Source organism: Triturus cristatus, chromosome 11 (genome assembly GCF_964204655.1).
Source record: "Triturus cristatus chromosome 11, aTriCri1.1, whole genome shotgun sequence".
NCBI classification, from domain to species: Eukaryota; Metazoa; Chordata; class Amphibia; order Caudata; family Salamandridae; genus Triturus; species Triturus cristatus.
The window spans coordinates 1017603700-1017609835 of record NC_140594.1 but is presented as its reverse complement, the minus strand read 5'-3'; the positions used below and the strand labels follow the sequence as shown (position 1 = coordinate 1017609835).

Sequence of the window (6136 nt, the reverse complement as noted above, 5' to 3'; positions counted from 1 at the left end):
TCAATGGCCACAAGCAGACAGAGAGATGACGAACTTCCCGGCGGGGCTATGGAAGCTTGGTGCCCCACTGCCTCTGAATTGATAACAGCGTCTCTGGCCCCCAAGACTAAGTGTATGTATGAGAGTTTGTGGCAGGTATATCAGGATTACCTAAAAGGGGTGGGGATAGAGGAGGTGTTCTCACCTACGAGTGTTTTGAGTTTCATAGTACATCAGAAATCCAGTGGGAAGTCGGTAGCAATGATGAAAAGACAATTATCGGCAATGGCTTTCTTTGCCGGCCTAGGGGGGGCCGCAGACCCAACAAAGGATCCTAGGGTGAGGAGAGCTGTGAAGGGCTGGGAACGCCTAACCCCGGGGGTCAAGGACAGTAGGAGACCCATAGATGTAAGCAGGTTGGTAAATATCCTGGAGATACTGCCCAAGATCTGCTTCTCGCCATACGAGACGCAATTATTTAGAGTCGCTTATGCATTAGCCTTTTTTGGGGCATTCAGGATCTCTGAACTGATCCCTGCCTCTAAGACAGACAGGGTAGGGGGCATATGGTGCGAGGACCTAATTCTGTCGGGGGGAAATTCTGAGAGTCAGGGTCCGGAAATCAAAGACAGACCCGTTAGGTAAAGGCACATGGTCCCAGCTGGGGGCAGTGTACGGGGCCGTGTACTGCCCAGTAAGTCTGACGAGGGAATTTCTTCAAATTAGGCCACAGGAGGGAGATAGGAGGGTTCTGTTGCATGCTGACGGTATCCCCCTCACTAGATTCCAGTTCACCAAGGTATGTAAGCTTGCTCTGATTGGATTGGGCGTAGACGCAACTGATTTCACATCTCATTCGTTCCGCATCGGCGCGGCCACCACGGCGGCGGGGCTGGGGCTACCTGAAGAGTCAATTAAGAGGGTAGGCCGTTGGAAGTCTGCGTGCTATAAGCGTTATGTTCGCCCTCAATTAGTTTGAGTCTTTCTGGTTGCCTCCCTTTTGCCTCCCACTGACCTGCTTGACTGCGTTCCATCTCTACTTACTCTAGGTTCTACGTCTCAGAAGCACCAAATATGTTGGTGCGGCCACTCTTTTATTCGCAGGGCGAGGCTTGCCTTCAAGAACTCACGCGAGGAAACAAGACAGGATGTAAATGGATTCGAACACCATTGGGTGGGGATAGGCGGACAACACTTGGCTGAAGTACCGAACGACTTGCGGGGGGCCTTGAACAGAGGCATGCCTACCCCCGATCTATTAGTGCTACATTCAGGAGGTAACGATATGATCCCAGAGGGAAGGAGGGGCGTGAAAGAGTCCTTGTTTTCAGTCCTCGCTGTGGTCAGGAACATGCTCCCCAATACGTTATTGGTGTGGTCTGAAGTTATACCAAGGCAAGTTTGGGCGCGGGGGAGGGCAGTGAATAAGTCAGTAAGGAGACTAAATCAGTCAGTGGCGGAGATCTTAAAGAAATCAAGCATCCGGACCATAAGGCATAAGTTGATACAAACATCAAGGATAGAACTTTATGCGGCGGACGGGGTGCATTTGTCCGACGCAGGCAATGACTTGTTCATACAGACAGTGCTGGGAGCCATTACAGAGGCATTCGAGCGCGGAGGGGGAGGTCGAGTCCGCCAGTAAGCACCTCGCCCTGTGGCGGGGTCCTGGGCAAGAGGAATGACAGGGACTCCGTTAGTCGGTGCCATTTTTGACCCCAGAACAGGTTTTGAAATTCATCATGGGCTCCGGGCTGGCGAGAGATTTGGGGCTGACCTGCTGGTGGCTCTGGGTTCTCTAGCTCTACCCTGGAAGCCGTTGGCTGTCACAAGTGGTGGCAGATTACTTACCTGCGGCTCTGTTGACCGGAGGGCAGTCAACCTAAGGAGAGCAGGCTATCTTGGTTGTGGCCTGCTAGCACAGCCCGAAGGTAAAGCAAAGGCCCCTTTGAGGGTGGGATGTAAATATAATGACAATGCTTGAATTTTGAGATTTATTTGAATGCTGTGGTGTTTTTAAGAAAAGTGTTTTAAAAGATCCTACAAATAAATAAGAAAGGCCAATGGAATAATTGGCCAGAAAGTTAATTTAATAAAACGTACACACTGTGAAGACCAAAGCTGACTCAGGTGTCTCTTTGAGAGAGTGGAGAAGACTGGTGATGTTGAAGGGGGGGGACAAGTGCGCTTTGTATGCCATCTATGAAGGGCGCCACCCCACCTCAGGGGCGTGGCGCCGTTAGTGGCAGCAAAGTGACGTCAGAGTAGGGATCCCTTCCGGGTCACATAACCCGGAAGTGGATAAGACGCTAGGTGGCAAAACCGGAAGTGCGTAGCGTAGGGAGGAAGGAAGGCAGGGTGACCCCGGAAGTGATTTGGCTTGGGCACGAGGCTTGAAAAGCCAGCGAGCTTGAAGACGCCCCCTCTTTGTCCACTCGCCTGCCGGAGTCGGAGGTCGCATTGCAAGTTCCCCACCCACCCATCCCTGAAGTTAAGGTTTCGAGTTAAGTGGGGTCTCAGAGTACTGTCGGGGTCCTGGGCAAGAGGAATGACAGGGACTCCGTTAGTCGGTGCCATTTTTGACCCCAGAACAGGTTTTGAAATTCATCATGGGCTCCGGGCTGGCGAGAGATTTGGGGCTGACCTGCTGGTGGCTCTGGGTTCTCTAGCTCTACCCTGGAAGCCGTTGGCTGTCACAAGTGGTGGCAGATTACTTACCTGCGGCTCTGTTGACCGGAGGGCAGTCAACCTAAGGAGAGCAGGCTATCTTGGTTGTGGCCTGCTGGCACAGCCCGAAGGTAAAGCAAAGGCCCCTTTGAGGGTGGGATGTAAATATAATGACAATGCGTGTATTTTGAGATTTATTTGAATGCTGTGGTGTTTTTAAGAAAAGTGTTTTAAAAGATCCTACAAATAAATAAGAAAGGCCAATGGAATAATTGGCCAGAAAGTTAATTTAATAAAACGTACACACTGTGAAGACCAAAGCTGACTCAGGTGTCTCTTTGAGAGAGTGGAGAAGACTGTTGATGTTGAAGGGGGGGACAAGTGCGCTTTGTATGCCATCTATGAAGGGCGCCACCCCACCTCAGGGGCGTGGCGCCGTTAGTGGCAGCAAAGTCACGTCAGAGTAGGGATCCCTTCCGGGTCACATAACCCGGAAGTGGATAAGACGCTAGGTGGCAAAACCGGAAGTGCGTAGCGTAGGGAGGAAGGAAGGCAGGGTGACCCCGGAAGTGATTTGGCTTGGGCACGAGGCTTGAAAAGCCAGCGAGCTTGAAGACGCCCCCTCTTTGTCCACTCGCCTGCTGGAGTCAGAGGTCCTATTGCAAGTTCCCCACCCACCCATCCCTGAAGTTAAGGTTTCGAGTTAAGCGGGGTCTCAGGGTACTGTCGGGGTCCTGGGCAAGAGGAATGACAGGGACTCCGTTAGTCGGTGCCATTTTTGACCCCAGAACAGGTTTTGAAATTCATCATGGGCTCCGGGCTGGCGAGAGATTTGGGGCTGACCTGCTGGTGGCTCTGGGTTCTCTAGCTCTACCCTGGAAGCCGTTGGCTGTCACAAGTGGTGGCAGATTACTTACCTGCGGCTCTGTTGACCGGAGGGCACTCAACCTAAGGAGAGCAGGCTATCTTGGTTGTGGCCTGCTGGCACAGCCCGAAGGTAAAGCAAAGGCCCCTTTGAGGGCGGGGTGTAAATATAATGACAATGTGTGAATTTTGAGATTTATTTGAATGCTGTGGTGTTTTTAAGAAAAGTGTTTTAAAAGATCCTACAAATAAATAAGAAAGGCCAATGGAATAATTGGCCAGAAAGTTAATTTAATAAAACGTACACACTGTGAAGACCAAAGCTGACTCAGGTGTCTCTTTGAGAGAGTGGAGAAAACTGGTGATGTTGAAGGGGGGGGACAAGTGCGCTTTGTATGCCATCTATAAAAATTACTAATACCTGCAACCTAACCTGGTTTCAGAACATTGGGTGGCCGGTATTAGTCATTATAGAATTATAAACAACTGTTATTGTGTTCACTCAAAAGTTAGACAAATGGCCCCACCATTTGGCTGGCTGTCATAAGTCCCGGAGTTGACAATTAAGCACCGGAAACCACGGGCTCAAATTAAGCACTGCCTAGAAATGAGATATATCATCCTGTTTGTTATACTTCAAACATTCAGAGCTGTATTATATATAATTCTGGTTGTGTTGTAGCTCAACATGTGCAATGCATTCTTTTACAGATAATTTGCTGCCACCAGGTCAACTGCGAACCGACACCTGCACTAGGACAGCACATTAGTTAAAGTTGGACTGCCTATTTTCAGCAGCTGAGCCATCTTTCACAGAGCAGGCAGCACTGGTCCAGCTTTTGAAAGGGAGGGAGCGATGATCCTGCAGCCAGGTGCAGTGAGTGACTGCATCCACCAGTTGGGGAATGCTGAGGGGGGTTTGAGTAGGGGTCCATGGGATCCCTTTTACCCCCTTGCAGAAGTCAACCCTGAGGAGCACACCGACTGTGTATCCTACCGCTTTGTGGTGCACAGTAAGTTCCCCAGATAGTCTTCTTGCCTGTGCACCTGCATCCATAATATGGCACTGCTGCAGAGGCACAGTGTTGCCTCCATGAGCATGGGGGTGTGCCCCTTTAGAATCACAAGGGTGCTGTTTGTATGTTGACACGATCTGTATTATACAACATTCCATTAAAACACCTACAGCCAGGGGGAGGCGCGTGGCAGCAGCGACACAAGATGGCCGCCACCTGAGGAGCTCCCCAACATCGAGCTGTGCTCGATCACGAAGGGACCTCTTCGGAGCCGTGCTTCTTCGTCCCGATGACGGATTTCTGCATCGGAACATATGGAGGCTGTTTTGGCACGTTTTCAGACCATGACACCGTCTGGTTAACTGTTTATTTGTTCCGACACATTCTCCCCATTGCAGCCACCATTTTGGGCATTTATCCCTCTGCGCAGCAATTTGCATTAGCGCGATGCTGCTACTTAAATGCCTGTCTTTAAAGTTTATTTTTCTCTTCAATGCAGCCTGATTTTTGTACTTTCTGATCACGGAAGGGATGTTTTTGGTCTCTCTTTCCTGTATTTTGCTATGAGTAATTCGCCTCACGTCATTCTGTGGAGAATTGGAGGCTAGCAAGTTAACTTCAGTCCTGCTTCTATGGCTGCTGTTATATCGCTATTTCTACATTATTTTTTCATTGCCTGCCTTTATTGACATTCTTTGAAAGCTCTCTACAAACGTATTTGGCTGGCCCACCGCTACTCTCCTTTGTTCATAATCTGCTGCAACCTTTATCGTTGGCGCTTCCTCTCCTCATACCAGCGCTGTTTTAGCTCTTGCCTCTTTTTTATTCACGGCTGCACCTCACCTATAGTTCTTCAGCTTTTATGCCACTATGGATCATTCACATAAATTCCAGGGGGCCTCCTCTGGAGGGCGCAAGGACTCAACCGCTGGTGTTGGTAAACGCATTAAAAAAGACCCACCCTCCCCTTCCAAGTCACTGCTTCCCCTCACGTTGGAAGTCATTATGGAGGAATTGTACCTTATTCGGCCATTTATGACTGATACTGCCGCTACCCTTCAACGGATTGAAGATAAATGGTCTGGTCTTGATTTAAGGCTTTCAGATGTTGCGCAAAACGTCAGTGATGCTCAAGATGTTGCAGTCAGAGTTGATGGTCTCACTAAGGAAGTTAACCAACTCAAAAAACTCACAGAGGACTTGGAAAATCGTAATAGGTGCAACAATCTGCGCATTTATAGCATTCCGGAAGGTTCCGAAGGCTCGGACATGATCATTTTCTTGAAAGCCCAAGTTCTTCAGATCGCTAGCCTCCCTAAATCCATGGAATTCAACATTCAAAGAGCTCACAGACTGGGGCCACAGAATGCATCTTCCTCTTCAGAACCAAGAGGTATAATTTCCTATTTCCTTTTATATTCGGATCTCATGGCAATTCTCAATGCTGCAAAACAACATAAGCAGATGCTATGGTCCGATCACAGAATCTTCTTCAGTCAAGATGTCTCCAAGTCAACTCCCAACCGGCGGAAGGAATTCCTCGACCTTAGACCCGCCTTGAGATCCATGAATGCCTGTTACGGTTTAATTCATCCCTGCTTCTTTAAAGT

At 49.3% G+C, this 6136-nt stretch overlaps 1 pseudogene; it reads left to right on the top strand.

Annotated features, from left to right (window-relative positions):
* Positions 1-264: 264 nt before the first annotated feature.
* Positions 265-958, top strand: LOC146785846 (uncharacterized; annotated as a pseudogene).
* Positions 959-6136: the final 5178 nt, after the last annotated feature.